At 45.7% G+C, this 21774-nt stretch overlaps 1 long non-coding RNA gene across 1 annotated transcript; it reads left to right on the forward strand.

Annotated features, from left to right (window-relative positions):
• Positions 1–10413: 10413 nt before the first annotated feature.
• LOC136793911 (uncharacterized) lies at positions 10414–20824 on the forward strand. Its single transcript, XR_010839993.1, has 4 exons — positions 10414–10996; positions 19496–19677; positions 20145–20315; positions 20607–20824. It is a non-coding gene; the product is annotated as an uncharacterized lncRNA (long non-coding RNA).
• Positions 20825–21774: the final 950 nt, after the last annotated feature.

A 21774-nucleotide genomic window follows, 5' to 3' on the forward strand; every position in this document is an offset into this window, starting at 1 on the left:
TTCATTTTTCTTTTTGCCCAATCTATTGCTTTTATTTTCCATTTACTCTGCCTTATTTTGGATCAACTGAGTATTTTTAGGATTACATTTTGTCTCATTTGTTGAATTATTAACCATAACTATTTATTTGATAATTTTAGTGGTTCTTTTAATTTATCATAGTCTAATTTGAAGTGATATTTTGTGTCTCTAAGTACAGTATACAAATTTTATAATAGCATAGTTCCATTTCTTTCCTCCTGACCTTTGTGCTACTGCTGTCCTACATTTTACTTTTTACATCTTATAAACCCCACACTACGTTGTTATTATTTTTGTTTAAATTGTCAGCCATCTTTAAAGCGATCTAGATAATAAGAACAAGTCATATATTTACCCCCATATTTACCAGTTCTGGTGCTCTTTATTTTTTGTTTGGATCTGTATTTCCATCTGCTATATTTTCCCTTCTGTCTGATGAAGATACATTTTGGCTTTTGCACGTCTTTCAAAGTTTTGTTTTCCCCTTCATTTTAGGAAGATATTTTGCTGGTTATAGAATTCTGGGTTGACAGTTTGTTTTCCTTTCCAGTACGTTAAAGACATGGCTCCACTGTTTTGTAGCCTGCATCATTTCTGACCAAAAAAACATGTCATTCTTACCTTCACTCCTCTGTTTGTCTTGGCTTATTTTTCTCTTACTGCTTTTTTTGTTGGACTCTTTAAATTGACATACAGTTGATGTACAATATTATATAAATTACAGGTGTACAATATAGTGATTCACAATAAAAATTTTTTTTTTTTTACATTTTTTGGCCATGAGGCATGTGAGATATTAGTTCCCTGACCAGGGATCGAACCAGCTCCCACTGCATTGGAAACATGGGGTCCTAACCACTGGACCATCAGGGAAGTCCCTTGCTTGACAGTTTTCAAAGGTTGTAATTCTCTTACTGCTTTTAAGAGTTTTCTCTTTCTTACTGGTTTTGAACAATTTGATGATATGATTTGGTATAGTTTTGTCAGGTTTCTTGTGCTTGAGGTTCATTGAACAACTTGGATCTGTAAAATACAGTTTTCATCCAATCTGGAAAAACATTTCAGCCATTATTTTTTCCAAAAAATTTGGCCCTACCCCTCCTCATCTTCTGGAGCTCCAGTTTCAAATATGACTCATTGATGCATTTAATGCATCATTAATTTTTCTTCCTTTCTGCTTCATTTGTGGAGTTTCTATTTTATGTCTTTAAACTCACTATTTTTTTATTCTTCAAGGTCTAATCTGCTATTAGTCCCATATAGTGAATTTTCCATCTCAGGTGTTAAAGTTTTCATCACTAGAAGTTCTATTTCATTCTTTGTATTGGTCATATTTTTCTGCTTCTTTGCATGTTTGGTAATTTTTGCTTGGTTGCCAGGCATTGTGAACTGGACCTTGTTTGGTGCTAGACATTTTTGTATTTTTATATTCTTGAACTTTGTTATGTGACACAATTAATTTACTTGACAAAAAAGTTTGATCTTTTCAAGTTTTTCTTTAAGTTTTGTTAGGCAGGGTCAGACTAGTTTTCAATCCAAGCCTAATTATTTTTCTCTACTGAACCCAAACCTTTCTGATTGTTCTAGCCAATACTCCATGAATCATGAGGCTTTTCAGTCTAGTGGGTGGGAATAGGGACTACTCCTGGCTCTGCGTGAGCACCAGGTACCAGTCCCTTTATTCCCATTGGATGGTTCTCTCCCCAGCCTTGTGTAGTTTCCTCACACACATGCCTTGGTCCAAACTCAGCTGTTGCTCTGGGAACACTCTGCACATTTCTGGAGTTCTCTCTCACTGCAGCTCTCTTCTCTCCAGTATTCTGTCCTGCAAACTCTGTCCACTGTATTCTCCCTTGTTCTCAGCTTCACATCCTCAACCCTTTCTGTAAACTCTCAAGGCATTAAACTGGGACAATTGTGACACTCGCTTCATTTGTTTCTCTTCTCACTGGGATCATGGTTCTTTATTGCCTGATGTCCTTCATGGTCTTGAAAACCTTTGATGTATACATATATTTGAAAAATATATAAATAAATGTTGATTGTCTTAGGCAAAAAAAAAGAGATCCAGTCCCTGTTACTCCATCTTGGTTGGCGTAAAAATTCTCCCAGAATTTAGTTTTTAATCTCTAATGAAACTAGTCAGATCTCTCTTGGGTATGCCTCCCTCTTTACCATTAATATCCCACCCACCATCCTAGCTTGGTCACCTCCATCTTTCACTTGGACTGTGCAGTCACTTCCTATGTGCTCTCCTCATCTCCACCTCAGTCCCTCTCCAGTCCATTCTTGTGTAGGAATGCATTTGATGTTGCTCAGAGAGAGGTCTGGCCTTTACCTTCAACTCCTTGGAGGTTTTGCCTAAGTCTTTGTAATGTTATCTCTGATAAGGGTGTCCTTGTTTCCCTGGGGACTTTGGGCTACACCAACACTGTGATTTAGGGTGGGGGCTTTGGGTCACAAGGGATCAGCTCAGTCTCTGGTGGGGCTGAGGACAGATCAGCCACATGGGCAGATTGACCCAAGTAAGGACTATGAACACCAAGGCTTGGGTGAGCTTCCCTTGTTGGCAATACTCCATGTAGATTGTCACACACTGATGCTGGGAAAGGTTTATTGTCTCTGACTCCATGGGCAAAGGACAACTGGAAGCTCTGCATTTGGAGCCTTCTGATGCTGAAAACTCAGCCTCTGTGCACTGGTGCCGGATCAAATCTTGGAGACAGAGTTTTGGATGAAGCAGAAAAGAATAGCTATACTGCTTTGCCAGGCAAAGGGGGACACAACGAGCTTGTACCCTCAGATACTGTGTCCCCACCCAGGGGGATTTGGTGAGGAGTTTTATAGTGAAGTTTCAAGGGTGGAGTTGCTGATAAGGATCTGGGTGTGTGCAGGGCCTGCACTCCTTTCATCTGGCCTCAGGTGGTCTCCTGATGAGCTTCTCTGGTTCTCAAGGTTATCAAACTGTGACCTTCTCTGGAATTAAGAATGCTTCATCAAGTAGATAACATCTTCCATGTGGCGAGGGTTTCAGTTCTGTAGAAGAGCTCAAAGATACTGTTATGTGTATCCTTTGAGGGAGAGCCAGGACCCTGCACTAATGTTTCTTGACTGCTCCTCCCTTGTTTCGGCATCCCCTCCCTTCCTTGATCAACAACTGTTTGAACCTGCCCTTTGGAACTCAGGGAAGGTCATGGAGGCTGAAGCTTATTTCCTACAAACAAGAAATGGGGGACAGAGAAAGCTTCTGTGCCCTGGAGCCCCACAGGGTCCTGTTCAGTTTCACTTTCTGGACTCAACCCTACTCGCTTCTTCCTTTGGCTGATTTTAATCTCTATCCTTTAGCTGTAACAAAAAATAACTATGAATTTAGCAGCCTTCATTGACTTCTGTCTCTTTGGTGTATTATCTATGGACGAACTTGAGGAGCCCAAACTTTTAAAAGACATCAGACGAGATGACAGTTCTCTTCCCACTAACTCTGAAATTCTTTTTAATGCAATTTGCTTGATCTCTTAAAAAGGAAAAAAAAACCTGATATGCTCCTCTCTTGTTTAAACCCTTTGGTGATTTACTGAGATATAGTGAAGAGCACACTCTTCAACGTGACCCATGCAAGCCTGTGACCCAGAACCTGCCTCCCACACCTTGCTCTCCGTTACCCTCCTACCCACTGCTGCTTTCTTTTTCTGTTTCTTCCATTCTCTTCCCTTTCCCTCTTTTTCTAGTTAACGCAACTGGCTTTTATTTTCTTTTTTTCTTTTTTTTTGGCGGTACGCGGGCCTCTCACTGCCGTGGCCTCTCCCGCTGCGGAGCACAGGCTCCGGACGCGCAGGCTCAGCGGCCATGGCTCATGGGCTCAGCCGCTCTGCGGCACGTGGGATCTTCCCGGACCGGGGCACGAACCCGTGTCCCCTGCATCGGCAGGCGGACTCAGCCACTGCGCCACCAGGGAAGCCCCAACACAACTGGCTTTTAAATGTACCGAACTCAGGTTCAGCTCCTTGCCACTTGAAAGCCAACGTTCAAGAGACAAGTGTTGGTTGGAAAGAAAAGTTTGCTTTATTCAGGAGGCCAGCAACCGGGGGAGAGGGTGGACTCATGTTCAAGAACCGACTCGGAAAATTCTGCTAACCATGAAAGTTTTTAAAGGGTGGAAGGGGAAGTTAATCACAGTCACTCATTTGGGGAGGAGATCAGAATCTTCCTTATAGTAAAAAACTATGTGCAGACTTTCTTCTGACTGGTTGGTGGTGAGGTGACAGGGCGGTGCTCCAGGAATCTCGTGTTCAGCCCGAAGTTACCATCCTCCACCTGGGTTGGGGTTTTAGTTCCTGCAGAAGAACTCAAAGGTATTGTTAGGTATATCCCTTGAGGAGGAACCAGGACCCTGCTTTAATCGCTGCACTATTGTCTCTTGACTGCTCCAACTTTGTTTCTGCATTCCCTCACTTCTCTAATTAGAAACTACTTAAATGTACCCTTTGGAACTCAGGGAGGGTCTAGGAGCCTGAAGCCTTCTTCCTTCATATAAGAAACAGGGGACGCGGAAGGGCTTTTGTAACCAGGAGGATCCCACAAGGTCCTGCTCGGTTTCCAAATTTCAGTTCTCTTGGGCTGGCTGGTACCTCCCTTACACAGACCAGGTACCTCTTCAACAACTCTTGAGTTCCCCTAACCCTTGCGAAGGTACAGTCCACTCTGCTGAGAGCAGCCAGCATGGTATGGTGAAAGATGCTGTTTCTGTCCATGGAGGTACAGGCATTTCAGTTCTCAGCAGAGGCTGGCTGGGGGAGTGCTGAGAATGGTCTTTTAATTAACACTAGTGGGAGCTTTAAAGATGGGCTTGAAGCCAGAAAGAGTTTTGGGCCCAGGGTCCCCAGTTAATTACAGAAGCCATGTTCCTAGAAAGAGGCACCTCCTCTTCTTGGTACGTACCTCCCATCTTCTCCCTCAATCTCAAACAAGGAAGTGGAGTGGGGACTGTGAATCATATTTCTGGGTCACATTTCTTGCTCTTTGAAGATCTTGGGCAAGATACTTCACATCAGGGCATCTGGTTGCTTCTGTGGAAAATGAAGAGTTTCAACTAGCTCAGTGGTTCCCACCAGTTTGACCACCAATGTCCCCTTTTATCGTTTTCCTTCCCTTGTGGGCAACAATCGTGTTGCAAATGACAAAGAAACTTGAGTCTTGGTTGGTGTGGCCTTATGGTCCAATAAGGTCCTACTAGGTGTCATGCCTGAGTCAGACAACAGGGATGCAGGGATGGATCAGGCATGGGGTCAGAGCCACAGTGAGCCCACCATGTTCTGGGAAAGACAAGCACACAAGTGGTCACACTCAACAGGAGCAATAGGGATTATTGGGGCCAGTGGAGGGGAACTTCATTGACACTGAAGGACAAATAAGAGTGTCAGGGGAGGGAGGGCACTCTGAAGCCCCTGTAGATCTAGGAAGATGGAATGCTATGGGCAGATAGACTTTTTGCACTGCTGTCAAGAGCCAAGGAGCTCTTCCATGCAGATTCCAGGTGGCTTGGGAAACAATGGGACAGGTGTTTTCGGAAGCCAGGGCTTTAGGTCCTGCTGTGATGCTGGGCAAGTCACATCATCTCAGTTTCCTCCCAATAGCATAGATTTCTAACATGTGCTCAAGTTCACGTGTTGGTGTAAAGCTTTGTCCTCATACCAGCTAGTGACATTCATCACAGTCCTTGGAAGATGGATTCCACAGCTGTGCATGAAATCCCAGTTCCTGTTGACCTTGGTCAGCTGTATGACCCTCTCAATGAATCCCACATGACTCTGATCTCCTGGATTTTTACACATGTAGGGAGGCAGGAGGGGTGCTCACTGTTTGTTGAGAACCCACCAGGTATCATTCATTAGATCATATAAGTCCCCTAAAAGGAGTAAGTGGGGTTTGCTCAATTTAAGAGATGAAGCTAGGAAAGTGTGGAGAAGTCTGGTAGCCTGTATGGGCCACATAGCTGGCCCATGGAAGAGTTGAGATGCAAAGCCAAGTCTGAGTGGCCCAAGAACCCATGCTTTTCCCACTGGCCATGCCACCTCCCAGGTGTGGGGGTAGGGTGGGGAGGGGCAGAGATGAGTAGTATGGTGGTATCAAAAGTGCTGGGGATGGGGAGAAAGGAATTAAGGTCTTTGTAATGGGTTGAATGGTGACTCTCTTTAAAATATATGTCCACTTAGAACCTCAGAACATGAAAGTATTAGGAATAAGGGTTTTTGCAGATGTAATTAAGGAAAGGATCTCAGTGTGAGCTCATCCCGGATTAAGGTGGGTCCTGTATCCAATGATGGGCATTATTCTAAGAGACAGAAGAGAGAAGACAGGAAAATGGAGCGGAGAAGGCAACATGGCCCCAGAGGCAGAGATTGGAGAGATGCAGCCACAAGGCAAGGAATGCCAGGAGCCACCAGAAGCTGGAAGAGGTGAGGAAAGATTTTCCTCTGGAGCTTTCAGAAGGAGCATGCCCCTGCTGGCACCTTGATTTTGGACTTCTGATCTCCAGGACTATGAGATAAGAATTTTCTATTGTTTTAAGCCATCAGGCTGGTGGTCATTTGCCACAGCGGCCGCAGGAAACTCTTACAGTCTTCACCACAGCGTGAGGTTAGTGTCACACCTGCACGTGGTCAAGGGGAACACCGTGGTGTGGTCGATGATGTTGACAAGCACTCCTGGCTTGGACCCTGAAGCTCAATCCTAGGAAAGGAGAACCTCTCAGCCTGAGAAGGCAACAGGGTGGTGACTGGTGGTCAGAGACTGTGAGGCAAACATGCTCACTCCTTCCTGTTGTCCCTACCCTCTCTTGGCACAAGCTGGGTGTCCCTGTGCCATTGCCTGCCCTGTGGACTTTCTAGGGAGTTAGGTGCACCTGGCTTTGAATTTTGACTCTGCCCCTTTCCAGCCATGTGATTCAGGGACCATTCTTTCCCTTCCCTGAGCTTCAGTTTCCCCATCGATGGGATGGGATTAATAATCCTTCCCAGCAGAGTGAGTACGAAGATTAGAGAAAGCATTGTGTGTCTGGTATGTGTCACTGCTCCTGTGCTGTGCAGGAAGCACTTAATGCCTGGCGACTGAACACTCAACACATTCTCTTTGGAAACCTTAGTTTCCTCCTCTGTGAAGTGGGGGTATTAAGTAGTGCACAGCGAGGTGTTGGGAGGATGAGGATTCCCTGCACGTTATGGGCGCTTGGTAGCCGAAGGAGGGATGAGGAAAGGTGCTCTCCTGAGAGCAGAGAAACCTGTGTTCAGGTGTTGTGATGCTGCGGGGGCAGATCCAGCCTCGGAACCTTCCTAAACTCATGTTCTGCAACCGTGGACATCCAGTGCTCAGCCTTTCCACCAGGGCTCACAAGGTGCTGGCCAAAGGGAGCTGAGGTTCCTCCACAGCCGAGCCTTACACAAACGTCAGGCCTTGGCATTCCTTCCAGCGCTGACTTTGCCTGTTGACCTCACCCGGACAGCTCAGCCACCTGGAGCCATGCTTCACAGCCCCCAGAGGAGACAGAAGCCTTTCTCTTCTTTGGAGATCCAAACTTCCACAGTTCCTGGGGAAACTTGGCTACACAAAGTGGTGGAGGTGGGGGTCCAGCATCTTCTGAGAGTTAAGACTGTTGTTTCTGGTTTCTCATGCTTAAAAAAATTTTTTTTTAATTTTAATTTTTTAAATTGAAGTATAGTTGATTTACAATATCGAGGTTTCTCATGCTTTTAAACCCAGAGAAGCCATTCACCTTGTGGGCTCCAGATGAGGACATTTTATTCTGATTAAAACCATGGAGATTGTAGAGAGGGAGCCGATATAAATCTCTAGACCAGGGCATTTACCCCAGAGCATGACCCTAGAGCATGACCAGGAAGGATGCTTAGAATTCAGCTAAGCATTAAATAGGCTACTCCTGGAAGGGGAAAACCCGTTGCTCGTTGACCCAAATACTGAACTCAAAACATTGAACAATCTGGTGAATTCACTGGCTCTAATGGAGTGTTGAGTTTGTACTTCCCATTGGGGTCTTTCCTTAAGTCACTCCTGCTCCATGGGGTCTGGAGATTTTATTATCAAGGTTTCTCTTCTTATTGAAAGACAACATCATGCCTTTCAAAAAAAGCCACACTTTATCCTTTTTTTTTTTTTTTTGGTCTCCACAGTTTCCAGAAAAAACCAGCTCAAGGACTACTCATGGGCCGCTCAAGGGCAATGGAAGAATCTGTGTCTTCCACGATTGAGGGAAAAGAGAAACTGTCCCGTGTCCAAGAGACACAAGCCAACTGCGAGAGAGGCTTGGGCGGATCTGCACCCATTAAGCTGTGCGATGTTTAAGGAGCACTGAGGTTGTGGGTCCAAAAGCCGATGGGTCCCTTCCTTCTCTTCCTCCCTCCCTCCCTCCATCCCTCCCCTCCCTCTTTCTTTAGCAAATACGTATCGAGGGTCTGCTTGCCCAAGTGCTGGGCCAGGCTTGGGGGAGAGAGAGAGAAAGGAGCTGGTTTCTGCTCTCAAGTAACCCACGATCCGGGTTAGGGGAAGGACAAGCCAGCAGACACCAAAGGAACAGCCACAGGGCAGCCTGGGAAGGCTTCTTGGAGGAGGGGACCCCTAAAGAGAGACTTCACAGGGGTTGTGAGGGGAGGAAAAGAAGAAAGATAGCTTAAGCATATGGTGCTACTTGTCTGACAACCCAGCGGCCCTCTCTGAACAGGCCCATTTTTTTTTTTTTTTTTTTTTTTTTGTGGTACGCGGGCCTCTCACTGTTGCGGCCTCTCCCGTTGCGGAGCACAGGCTCCGGACGCGCAGGCGCAGCGGCCATGGCTCACGGGCCCAGCCGCTCCGCGGCACGTGGGATCTTCCCGGACCGGGGAACGAACCCGCGTTCCCTGCGTCGGCAGGCGGATTCTCAACCACTGCGCCACCAGGGAAGCCCTGAACAGGCCCATTTTGTGTTCTACAAACTTGTGCGTATGTATAACCGAATCACTGTGCTGTGCATCTGAAAACTAACACGATATTGTAAATCAACTATACTTCAATTGAAAAAAAAATAACATTGGCCGTGGCATACAACACTCTGTAACTACTTCACTGTCGTGATGATTGCTCTAGTTCCATGGGATAACAGGACATCAGAATTTGAGGGACCCTTGGAAATCCCTAGCCCAGTTGACCTTAACCATTTTCATGCCTTGGGCCCTCCGACAGGTGACTGACGCCTGGCACCTTTTCTCATCACATGTGATGACAAAGGAAACCCGTTATTTTGAAAATTATCAAATATTAAAAACTGATTTGTGATGTAGGAGTGCACGTGCTTCCTCATTAATGCATTAAATAACAAGCCCGACCAGAGAGTCTAATAACCACCGTAATTTCAGGGTAGCGAGCATTGTTAATGGTAGTTTGAATTTTCTGCAACAATGACAGTGGAAAAGGAAAGTACCTGGGATTCCTGTTGGTAACCAAGTCACAGGCACTGCAGACACTGTGCCAACGTCACACGGTCCCCGTCCTGATGGAGGGGCTCCGTCCAGTTAGAGGTTAGTGATAATAAATATACGATTTTATTTTCTCAACCAGGTCTGTAGGCCTGTCCACAGGCCCTTGCCTCCCCGGTGAGACGCCTTCCTTGGTCCAACCCTCTCTATCTGCCCAGGAGGACATGGAGGTGCAGAGGCGAGTTGTTATTCCGAAGCTATACAAAGTTTGAACACAGAACCCGGCGTCCTACCTCCCAGGTCACCCTCCGTCCTTCAGAGATAAAACGTATAAAAATTTAGCACAGAGCCTGGCCTAGGGGCGTCTCATCATTAAAGGATGAGTATGATTTGTTGGTGCTGGGACAGGCCAAAGCCGGGATTCCAATGCATGTGCACAAACACACTGGCTCACCCTCGCACGCTAAGCCCTGCCTGATTCCATAGCTCAGGGCTCAGCTCAGGCAGCTCCCCGGAACGCACAGCCCCCACCAGGCCCTGGCCCCGAACGTGGGCGCCCCCCGCTGCATCAGCGGTCAGCAGGTCCCATCCACCCCAGGCTGGCAGGCTGGCAGTCAGCGGTTGCCCACCGAGCACCGGGCCTCTGCCCGCATTAACTTCCTGCTGGGATAATTCTTCTCCAGGCTTTTTTTTCCGGCCCCCAAGTGCGCCTGCCACCGCACTGCTGTTTTTCATCTTGTTAATTGAGTCATTTATTTTGTTAAAAGGTGAAACTTTATCAGGGTTTATGTGCCAAGTGCAAGAAGGTGTATTTAATGATACATCAAATGGCCACAGCTTCAGATGCCGCTTTATCTGGATGCAGCTTGGAGGGAGGGCGGGATGGAGCCCATCCCTCGCACTTAAATTATGCTCATTTTACAAACAGCCACGAGTTAAATCCCCGGTAACCTTGGCCTCAGGGTGCGCCCAGAAATACACACAATGGCCGGGGGCTTGAGAACAGGATCCGTGCCCTGTTCATTCTGTCCCCAGGGCGTCCTGGTGGTTGCATCCGGCTCTCCTGGGTGCTCAGGCCTGAACCCTGGGCATCTCCCTTTTCTCCTGGTTCCCTGGCCCCTCAGGCCCCAGCGTCCAGCATCTCTCACACAAGCAAACAATCAGCCCCGCCCATTCCTGCCTGGTTCCGCCCACCGCCACTCCCGACATCTGGCAGCCGTCGTCTTGTGTCCTGAATCCCCCAGAGGACCTTCCAAACTCCAGAGCTCAGCTGGCCTTCACTGCGCCAAGAACTTCAGTGCCCTCCTTCCCCTAAAACCTGGAGGTAAAGTAAGAACTCCCTGGACCGCTGTCCGAAGCCTTCCCAATCTGGCGCCACGTCCGTCCAGCCTCAGCCTCCACCAGCCCCACCCTCTCTACCTGCATGGCAACCAGGCTCTGTGCTGCTTTAGAAGTCCGTGCCTTGAAATAAAGCCCTCCACATCCGCATCCTCTGCATCCCTCTTCACCCTAAGGTAGTGTTTCTCAACCCAACAGAATCACTCAGTGAGCTTTTTTTTTTTTTTAACGTTGCATATATTTAATTTACTTATTTATTTTAACCTCTTTATTGGAGTAAAATTGTTTACAATGTTGTGTTAGTTTCTGGCGTATAACAAATTGAGTCAGCTATATGTATACATATATCCCCATATCCCCTCCCTCTTGTATCTCCCTCCCACCCTGCCTATGCCACACCTCTAGGTGGTCACAAAGCACAGAGCTGATCTCCCTGTGCTATGCGGCTGCTTCCCACTAGCTATCTATTTTACATTTGGTAGTGTATACATGTCCATACCACTGTCTCACTTCCTCCCACCTTACCTTTCCCCCTCCCTGTGTCCTCAGGTACATTCTCTACATCTGCCTCTTTATTCCTGTCCTACCCCTAGGTTCATCAGAACCAGTTTTTTTTTTCTGATTCCATATATATGTGTTAGCATATGGTATTTCTTTTTCTCTCTCTGACTTACTTCACTCTGTATGACAGACTCTAGGTCCATCCACCTCACTACAAATAACTCAATTTCGTTTCTTTTTATGGCTGAGTAATATTCCATTGTATATACGTGTCCATTCACCTGTCGATGGACACTTAGGTTGCTTCCATGTCCTGGCTATTGTAAATAGAGCTGCAGTGAACATTGTGGTACATGACTCTTTTTGAATTATGGTTTTCTCAGGGTATATGCCCAGTAGTGGGATTGCTGGATCATATAGTAATTCTACTTTTAGTTTTTAAAGGAACCTCCATACTGTTCTCTATAGTGGCTGTATCAATTTACATTCCCACCAACAGTGCAAGAGGGTTCCCTTATCTCCACACCCTCTCCAGATTTTTTTTTTTTTTTGTGGAATGCAGGCCTCTCACTGTTGTGGCCTCTTCCGTTGCGGAGCACAGGCTCTGGACGCGCAGACTCAGCGGCCATGGCTCACGGGCCCAGCTGCTCCACGGCATGTGGGATCTTCCCAGACTGGGATACGAACCCGTGTCCCTGCATCGGCAGGCGGATTCTCAACCACTGTGCCACCAGGGAAGCCCTGTTTGTAGATTTTTTGATGATGGCCATTCTGACCGGTGTAAGGTGATACCTCATGGTACATTTGATTAGAACTTCTCTAATGATTAGTGATGTTGAGCATCCTTTCATGTGTTTGTTGGCAATCTTATATCTTCTTTGGAGAAATGTCTATTTAGGTCTTCTGCCCATTTTTGGATTGGGTTGTTTGTTTTTTTGATATTGAGCTGCATGAGCTGTTGTATATTTAGGGGATTAATCCTTTGTCTGTTGAATCATTTGCAAATATTTTCTCCCATTCTGAGGGTTGTCTTTTTGTCTTGTTTATGGTTTCCTTTGCTGTTCAAGAGCTTTTAAATTTCATTAGGTCCCATTTGTTTATTTTTGTTTTTATTTCCATTTCTCTAGGAGGTGGGTCAAGAAGGATCTTGCTGTGATTTATGTCATAGAGTGTTCTGCCTATGTTTTCCTCTAAGAGTTTGTTAGTGTCTGGCCTTACATTTAGGTCTTTAATCCATTTTGAGTTTATATTTGTGTATGTTAAGAGGTGTTCTAATTTCATTCTTTTATATGTAGCTGTTCAGTTTGCCCAGCACCACTTATTGAAGAGGCTGTCGTTTCTCCATTGTATATTCTTGCCTCCTTATCAAAGATAAGGTGACCATATGTGTGTGGGTTTATCTCTGGGCTTTCTATCCTGTTCTATTGATCTATATTTCTGTTTTAATGCCAGTACCATATTGTCTTGATTACTATAGCTTTATAGTATAGTCCAAATTCAGGGAGCCTGATTCCTCCAGCTCCATTTTTCTTTCTCAAGGTTGCTTTGGCTATTAGGGGTCTTTTGTGTTGCCATACAAAATGTGAACTTTTTTGTTCTAGTTCTGTGCAAAATGCCATTGGTAGTTTGATAGGGATTGAACTGAATCTGTGATTGCTCTGGATAGTATAGTTATTTTCACAATGCTGATTCTTCCAATCCAAGAAAATGGTATATCTATCCATCTATTTGTATCATCTTTAATTTCTTTCATCAGTGTCTTGTAGTTTTCTGCATACAGGTCTTTTGTGTCTTTAGGTAGGTTTATTCCTAGATATTTAATTCTTTTTGTTGCAATGGTAAATGGGAGTGTTTCCTGAATTTCTCTTTCAGATTTTTCATCATTAGTATATAGGAATGCAAGAGATTTCTGTGCATTAATTTTGTATCCTGCTACTTTACCAAATTCATTGTTTAGCTCTAGTAGTTTTCTGGTAGCATCTTTAGGGTTCTCTATGTATAGTATCATGTCATCTGCAAACAGTGACAGCTTTACTTCTTCTTTCCCAATTTGGATTCCTTTTATTTCTTTTTCATCTCTGATTGCTGTGCCTAAAACTTCCAAAACTATGTTGAATAATACTGGTGAGAGTGGGCAACTGTGTGTTGTTCCTGATCTTAGTGGAAATGGTTTCAGTTTTCCACCATTGAGAACAATGCTGGCTGTGGGCTTGTCATATATGGCCTTTATTATGTTGAGGTAGATTCTGTCTATGCCTATTTTCTGGAGAGTTTTTATCATAAATGGGTGTTGAATTTTGTCAAAAGCTTTTTCTGCAACTCTTGAGATTATCATATGGTTTTTCTCCTTCAGTTGGTTAATATGGTGTATCACATCGATTGATTTGCATATATTGAAGAATGCTTGCATTCCTGGGATAAACTCAACTTGTTTATGGTGTATGATGCTTTTAATGTGCTGCTGGATTCTGTTTGCTGGTATTTTATTGAGGATTTTTGCATCTCTGTTCATCAGTGATATTGGCCTCTAGTTTTCTTTTTTTGGTAACATCTTTGTCTGGTTTTGGTATTAGGGTGATGCTGGCCTCCTAGAATGAGTTTGGGAGTGTTCCTCCCTCTGCTATAATTTGGAAGAGTTTGAGAAGGATAGGTGTTAGCTCTTCTCTAAATGTTTGGTAGAATTCGCCTGTGAAGCCATCTGGTCCTGGGCATTTGTTTGTTGGAAGAATTTTAATCAGTTTCAATTTCAGTACTTGTGATTGGACTGTTGATACTTTTTTCTTTCTGGTTCAGTCTCAGAAGGTTGCGCTTTTCTAAGAATTTGTCCATTTCTTCCAGGTTGTCCATTTTATTGGCATATAGTTCCTTGTAGTAATCCCTCATGATTCTTTGTATTTCGGCAGGGTCAGTTGTTACAGTGTTTGTATTTTTTTTACAGTGTTTTTTTTCCCTGTAATTGATATCTAGTCTCATAGCATTGTGGTCTGAAAAGATCCTGATATGATTTCGGTTTTCTTAAATTTACCAAGGCTTGATTTGTGACCCAAGATATGATTTATCCTGGAGAATGTTCCATGTGCACTTGAAAAGAAAGTGTATTCTGTTGCTTTTGGATGGAATGTCCTATAAATATCAATTAAGTCCCTCTTGTTTAATGTATCATTTAAAGCTTGTGTTTCCTTATTTTTTTTCATTTTGGTTGATCTGTCCATTGGTGAAAGTGAGGTGTTAAAATCCCCTACTATGATTGTGTTACTGTCGATTTTCGCTTTCATGGCTGTTAGCATTTGCCTTATGTATTGGGGTGCTCCTATGTTGGGTGCATAAATATTTACAGTTGTTATATCTTCTTCTTGGATTGATCCCTTGATCATTATGTAGTGTCCTTCTTTGTCTCTTGTAATAGTCTTCATTTTAAAGTCTATTTTGCCTGATATGAGAATTGGTACTCTAACTTTGTCCTGATTTCTGTTTGCATGGAGTATCTTTCTCCATCCCCTCACTTTCAGTCTGTATGTGTCCCTAGGTCTGAAGTGGGCCTCTTGTAGACAGCATATATACGGGTGTTGTTTTTGTATCCATTCAGCCAGTTTATGTCTTTTGGTTGGAGCATTTAATCCATTTACACTTAAGGTGATTATCGATATGTATGGTCCTATTACCATTTTCTTAATTGTTTTGGGTTTGCTTTTGCAGGTCTTTTCCTTCTCTTGTGTTTCCTGCCTAGAGAAGTTCCTTTAGCATTTGTTGCAAAGGTGTTTTGGTGGTGCTGAATTCTCTTAGCTTTTGCTTGTCTGTAAAGGTTTTAATTTATCGGTCAAATCTGAATGAGATCCTTGCTGGGTAGAGTAATCTTCGTTGTAGGTTTTTCCCTTTCATCACTTTAAATATGTCTTGCCACTCCGTTCTGAGTTTCTGCTGAAAGGTCAGCTGCTAACCTTATGGGGATTCCCTTGTATGGTATTTGTTGCTTTTCCCTTGGTGCTTTTAGAATTTTTTCTTTGTATTTAATTCTTTTTTTTTTTTTTTTTTTTTTTTTTTTTTTTTTTTTTGCGGTATGCGGGCCTCTCACTGTTGTGGCCTCTCCCGTTGCGGAGCACAGGCTCCGGACGCGCAGGCCTAGCGGCCATGGCTCACGGGCCTAGTCGCTCCGCGGCACGTGGGATCTTCCCGGACCAGGGCACGAACCCGTGTCTCCTGCTTTGGCAGGCGGATTCTCAACCACTGTGCCACCAGGGAAGCCCTGTATTTAATTCTTGATAGTTTGATTAATATGTGTCTTGGCGTGTTTCTCCTTGGATTTATCCTGTATGGGACTCTCTGCACTTCTTGGACTTGATTGACTATTTCCTTTCCCATGTTAGGGAAGTTTTCAACTCTAATCTCTTCAAATATTTTCTCAGTCCCTTTCTTTTGCCCTTCTTCTTCTGGGACCCCGTATAATTTGAATATTGGTGCATTTAATGTTGTCCCAGAGGTCTCTGAGAGTGTCCTTTCTTTTCATTTTTCTTTATTCTGCTCTGCAGTATTTATTTCCACTATTTTATCTTCCAGGTCATTTATCCGTTCTTCTGCCTCAGTTATTCTGCTATTGGTTCCTTCTAGAGAATTTTAAATTTCATTATTGTGTTTTTCATCATTGTTTGCTCTTTAGTTCTTCTAGGTCCTTCTTAAACGTTTCTTGTATTTTCTCCATTCTATTTCCACAATTTTGGATATCTTTACTATTATTACTCTGAATTCTTTTTCAGGTAGACTGCCTATTTGCTCTTCATTTGTTTGGTCCGGTAGGTTTTTACCTTGCTCCTTCATCTGCTGTGTATTTCTCTGTCTTCCCATTTTTCTTAACTTACTGTGTTTGGGGTCTCCTTTTCACAGGCTGCAGGTTCCCATTGTTTTTGGTGTCTGCCCCCAGTGGCTAAGGTTGGTTCAGTGGCTTGTGTAGGTTTCCTGATGGAGGGGACTGGTGTCTGTGTTCTTGTGGGTGGGTCTGGATCTTGTCTTTCTGGTGTCAGGGCCACCTCCAGTGGTGTGTTTTGGGGTGTCTGTGAATGTAGTATGATTTTAGGCAGCATCTCTGCTAATGGCTGGGGTTGTGTTCCTGTCTTGCTAGTTGTTTGGCATGTGGCATCCAGCACTGGAGCTTGCTGTTCATTGAGTGGAGTGGAGCTTTGTTTTAGCATTGAGATGGTAGTCTCTGGGAGAGCTCTTGCCCATTGATATTACGTGGGGCCTGGAGGTGCCTGGTGGTCCAGTGTCCTGAACTTGGCTCTCCCACCTCAGAGGCTCAGGCCTGATACCTGCTGGAGCACCAAGACCCTGTCAGCCACACGGCTGGAGCGCCTTCAGAGTTGGAGAAGCTGGCCTGCAGTGTCTCTCTTTCTGCACTGCACATTAGAATCACCTGCTTCTTCCTTGTTTTGCCCCAAAGGCAGTGTTCCACAGGGAGAAACAGTAGCCTTGAAAATAGGCACAGTTCTGATATGGATTTTTTTTCCCTTTGTGCTTAGTTGGGTTTCAGTTGCTCATAGGGGACCACGTGCAGAGGCCTCACGCCTGGCTTTTCTGACCGGAGTTCCTAGTACGGAATGGCTGCCACGAACACCTCAGCCCAGGCAGGCTGTGTGCAGAATTGTGGCAAACGACACTGCAGTCCAAGATGGCAGCCGGGAGCTGTGTGCAGAGAGGCTTCACATGACAGGCCAATCCAAGATGGCAGCTGGGGGCCATGTCTATTATGTTTTTAACTGAGGTAAAATTGTGCATTTAAGATATTCAATGCCTTGAGTGTACAGGTTGATAGATTTTGACAAATGTGTATGTTCCTGCAAACAATACTCCAATTACGATATAGAGCATTGCCCCACTCTGTAATATCCCCCGCGGTCCCTTATTGATTTACCCCCTCCCTCCTACTCCTCCCAAACCAGAGGTCACCACTAATCTGTACTCTTTCACCATAGATTAGTTGTTCTTCTAGAGTTTCAAATAGATGGACTCATACTGTTTGCTCTTTTGCATCGCATTTCTTTCATTCAGCACATGCCTGGGAGACTCACCCACATTGTTTCAGGAATCCATTGCTTTGTATTGCTGAGCAGGATTCCATCATATGAATTAGAGTCCTTGTATGAGTTATTCCCTGGTTTCTTCATTCATTTTCTTATTGAAGAATGTTTAAATTGTTTATATATATATAGTTATTGTTTATATATATATATATTTTATATGTAGTTATCTTAATAAGAAAGGGCCAACCTATTTTCCAAGATAGTTGTGCGATTTTGCATTCCCACCAGCAGCGTATGGAAGTTTCATTAGTTTCACAGTGTTGCCAACATTAGGCATGGCTAGTCTTTGTCCTTTTAGCCATTTTTGAGGGTGTGTGGTGGTATCTTAAGGCAACTGAAAATTTTTACAGGCATTGTTTCATTGGCTCCTCAAGGTGGGTATGTTGTCTTCCCATCCCTACTCTGTGGATGAGCAGGCTGACTGCTCAGGGAGCAGGTGACTCACTTGCATGGTGGTGGGGCCATGATTTGAAGGCAGGCCGTCAAGTGTGGGGAAGGTGGACCACATGCTCCAGGTCTGAGCCCATCTACGAATGTGACTCATTGTCCAGGAGCCCCTGCTGTGGTTTGGGGACATCCAGTCCAGAGGATACTCCATTTGTTGCTTTTGCTCTGGGAGGGGTTTGTTTCGATTCTTGACTCTCAAGGCGTGGGCGCTGACCAAGAGGGACACAAGGGAAGGAACTAACACACGTACAACAATGACCGTGATCCAGGTAACGTGCCATGTGCTGCCACGGCTTTCAGATAGTGCTGTCCCCATTTTACAGATGAGCAAACTGAGGCTTGTCCTTAAGCTAACACTTGAATAGGCAGTGCAACCAGACACTGCATGTTCAGGGTTAGTGGGTGACACAAATGGGGAAGGTCATCCTTAGATCTTGGAGGGAGGCTTCTGAGCTGGTGCCCTTGGGCAGGCTTCAAAGAGGAGGGAGATCTGAGAAGGGAGTGACAAGCTGGGAGCGCATCATACAGGGCTGAGTGTAGAGCAGATGCAAGAGGATGGAGGTGGGTCCAGATGGCACAGGAAAGAGCATTTTGTCAGAGTGGAAGGGTGGGGGGATCCTGGGGTTGGGGAGGCTGGAAAATAGAGACAGATATCAGATTCTAAACATCATCTATGGACTTGAACCCTCTTGAATGTTGAGGGAGATGAGATGTGAGTAATAAAGGAAAATTCCAGTTTGGATCCCTCTAAATGGGACCCAGTTCTGAGACTGGACCACAGCTTTTTAAGTGAAGTGACACTTACTATATTTTACCTTTTGTTTTTTAAATGGATCGTGCTATCACAGCTGTTTGTTTTCTGTCCCCTCCAAAGAACTATATATCATAAATATTTCCAAATCCTGAGTCTTCTATATCTTTTTTCAAACTATCCTTTTGCTTGAATATACTATGTATTATGTATATCTGATTTACAACCGTTTGACCTTTGGGTGATTTCAGCGTTTTGCTATAATTAATAACACCCCATTAAACATTCTTGTAGATAAATCTTTTTCTATTTCACTAGTTCCTTCAGATAATTTTTTTGAGAGTGGGAACCGAACTTTTCAGCTTCTTGATAGCGCTAAATTCACCTCTGGAGGGGAAGGACCAAATTATGCTTTCATTAACAGTTTTGGGGACCCCCCCTGTCACTGCTCACCGGCCAATGCTATAATACTTTTTAAATAAAAAAATTTAAATTTAAAAATATTTTTGCTCAGTTGATAAGAAAAACGAGAACATTGTTGTTTCGCTTTGCATTTATTTGATTGATGAGGAAGCCTGCCAGTTTGCAATAATCTAGGAATTTGTGTATCTTTTCTTTTTCGGGGAGTTCCTCATTCACCTCCAGGTCCAGTCTGGCTGTGGGAACTCTACCTTGCTCTGTGCCTGTCCTGATGGTCTGGCTGCAGTCCCTGGACATGGACCATGAACACTCGGCAGGAAAAAGCCATGATGCTGTGGTCTTCAGGGAGGGCACAGTCATGACTCAGAGGTGTAGACTGGCATTTTGATGTCCCTTGTTCTAGGCTCCCGACCCACGGCTGGGTTCCTGTTAACAACAGCAGACTTTTGATGGGCTCAGATCTGCATCTTTGTTTGTGTTTCTAGCAGCCAGGAGCTCACCACCTCCCAGGGCTGGCTGTTGCATTTCAGGCCAGTCTACTTACTGGGAGCTCTGAGGTTGTGACATAACACGCACTCCCTGACTGTTGGCATTTTCCTGAAAGTAAACAAAAAGTCGGATGCAGATGGTTTCTTTCGGAGGTGACCCCAGGAAGCAGTGGAGTCTGGTGAGTGGGCTGGGGGGAGGAAAGGCCCATAAAGGGGCATTACTGAGCTGGCCACCATGCTATTGCCCCTGTGAGGGCTCTGTGAGGAAGCACACAGACCTGCCTTAGAATTATCCCTCAAATGATGGGAGTTTGGACTCCTAACCCCATGAAAGGTTATTGCCGTCAGGGGTGGGGGTGTTACACCCCGTGCTCTGGGCTGCACCTGCCCCTGGCAAAACTGTTTTCTGTGGCTCCAGGGCAGGCCCCCGAGGCAGAGAAGCAAAGCCCCCATGGTGCGTACTTGTGGTGGGAGGGGGGGTGGAGAGCTCCCATCAGGTACTGGGGGGATGGGCCTGTCTGGGTGTGCTCCGTCTGCATGACCACCATTGGGGGAGAGGTGGGAGGGTCTGAGGGTAAACAGCGTGTACCTGTCTCAGACCCGTGATGGGGTCTCCCATTCCTTCTTTCTCCCAACAACCATCAAGGTGGGCTTGAGACCCCAAGGGAAGAGATGTCACAGCCGAACAGAGGCAGCAGCTGCCTTTCTCAAGTGGAATCCCCATGCAGGCACCTGTGCCATCCAGCTAGGTTCTCAGGCCTCCACACCCTTCACCCATGGCATTTCCCAAAGTGGAACGCCAGTACCAGGAGAGAAGGTAAGCCCGGGCAACCCTGTATGTTCTATGCCCTCCCCGACCTTCCTTGGAGAGTCAAGATGGACGTTCACGTAGTAAAGGCCCTGAGAAATCCTGCAGCAGAAAAGCATGCTTCCCCTTGTTCAACCCAGTGTTCACGTCCTTTGCCTGCCCATGGAGTATCGGCGCAACAGCATCCGAGGAACACATTTGGTGAAGCCTTGGTCTGGGGTCCAGACCCTGGAGTGGACAGTGCAATGTTTTCTGGAATTGTGGGCGTGGTTTCCACTCACGCTGCTCCTCCCCCTCCAGACAAAGCTTACTGCCACTTGGCTGCTTCCCCGGCTTCCCGAAGCCCGTCTGGGGTGAATGACCTCTTCTAAGAGCCAGGGGCTTTCTCACCATCTTTCCAGAGGAGTCACGCTCTCCCTGCTGGAGCCCGGCCACGCCGTCTCGTTTTGATTTCCCAGTAGCTGGAACTCTTGTGGGGGACCCAGTCCTCAAGGGGTAAGCTTCATGTCCCGCACCCCATCGCCAACCCCCAAACCCTGTCCCTTGGCCCTGCCTGGGTGGTCCCTTTGTCTTCTGCTTTGCTCTCTCATTTCAGTGAGGGATGAAAAGGTCTGAAGATCAAAGGATGCTGCATTTTTAAAGATGAAACCAAATGCCACCAAATTGGCAACTTCTGAAAGCTGAGCTCAGCAGTCGGCGCTGGATGCCAGGCTGAGAAGAGGAGGAGGAGTGGCGAGGGGCCTGATGAGAAAGCAGTCGTCGACGCTTCTCGCGGGTTGTTCAAGCTGAGCCGGGCCCTGTGACCCTCTTCCCTCTTTTTGGTTTGTATTTGTCCCCGAAGTCTCAGCTCCTCGGCATGCGTAGCCGCCAGTGACCTGTTTTCTTCTATCCCGGCTGAGGGGCACCTGCCCTGCTTCATCTTACTCCCCAGCACTTCCGGGCCCCGTCCTGCTCCTTTTTCTTTTTTTGAAGTTCTGGAGTGAGTAAAGGGGCAAAACCTCCATCCTGATGACCAGCACAGCCTTTTCAATGTGGTAACGTGTGTCTTTCTGGAGAGTGACACGTCTCTCTTTCAAGCCCAAAACGGGAGCAGATGCACATATTTCGGTGGTGGCAGGAGAGAGCACTCGAGAAGCTTCTAGATGCTCCAGGTGTCCTCTGACTCCTCTCAGTCTTTCGCATAAACTGCTGTCTCCAGCTCAGCACTTCGTCCATGCGATGGAGCTGCGGCCACGGAGCTCGCGGCCTTGTTGGGAGAGTAGGAGGAGGTTCTGCGTGAATCCCCCTGCCCCAGGGTTGGGGTGGAGACCGATGCTCTGTCCTTTTCCCCTGACCCTGGGAGCACCTTCCGCCCACGCTTCAGTGGGGCACTTGTAAATCAAACCCGGGGAACAACTGTGAGTTCTGAGAATTTATGAGAAAGTTCTTTTTAAACTCGAAAGCATCGTGCACAGAATGGCAAATAACC

This window comes from Kogia breviceps, chromosome 3 (assembly GCF_026419965.1).
Source record: "Kogia breviceps isolate mKogBre1 chromosome 3, mKogBre1 haplotype 1, whole genome shotgun sequence".
Lineage (NCBI taxonomy): Eukaryota > Metazoa > Chordata > Mammalia > Artiodactyla > Physeteridae > Kogia > Kogia breviceps.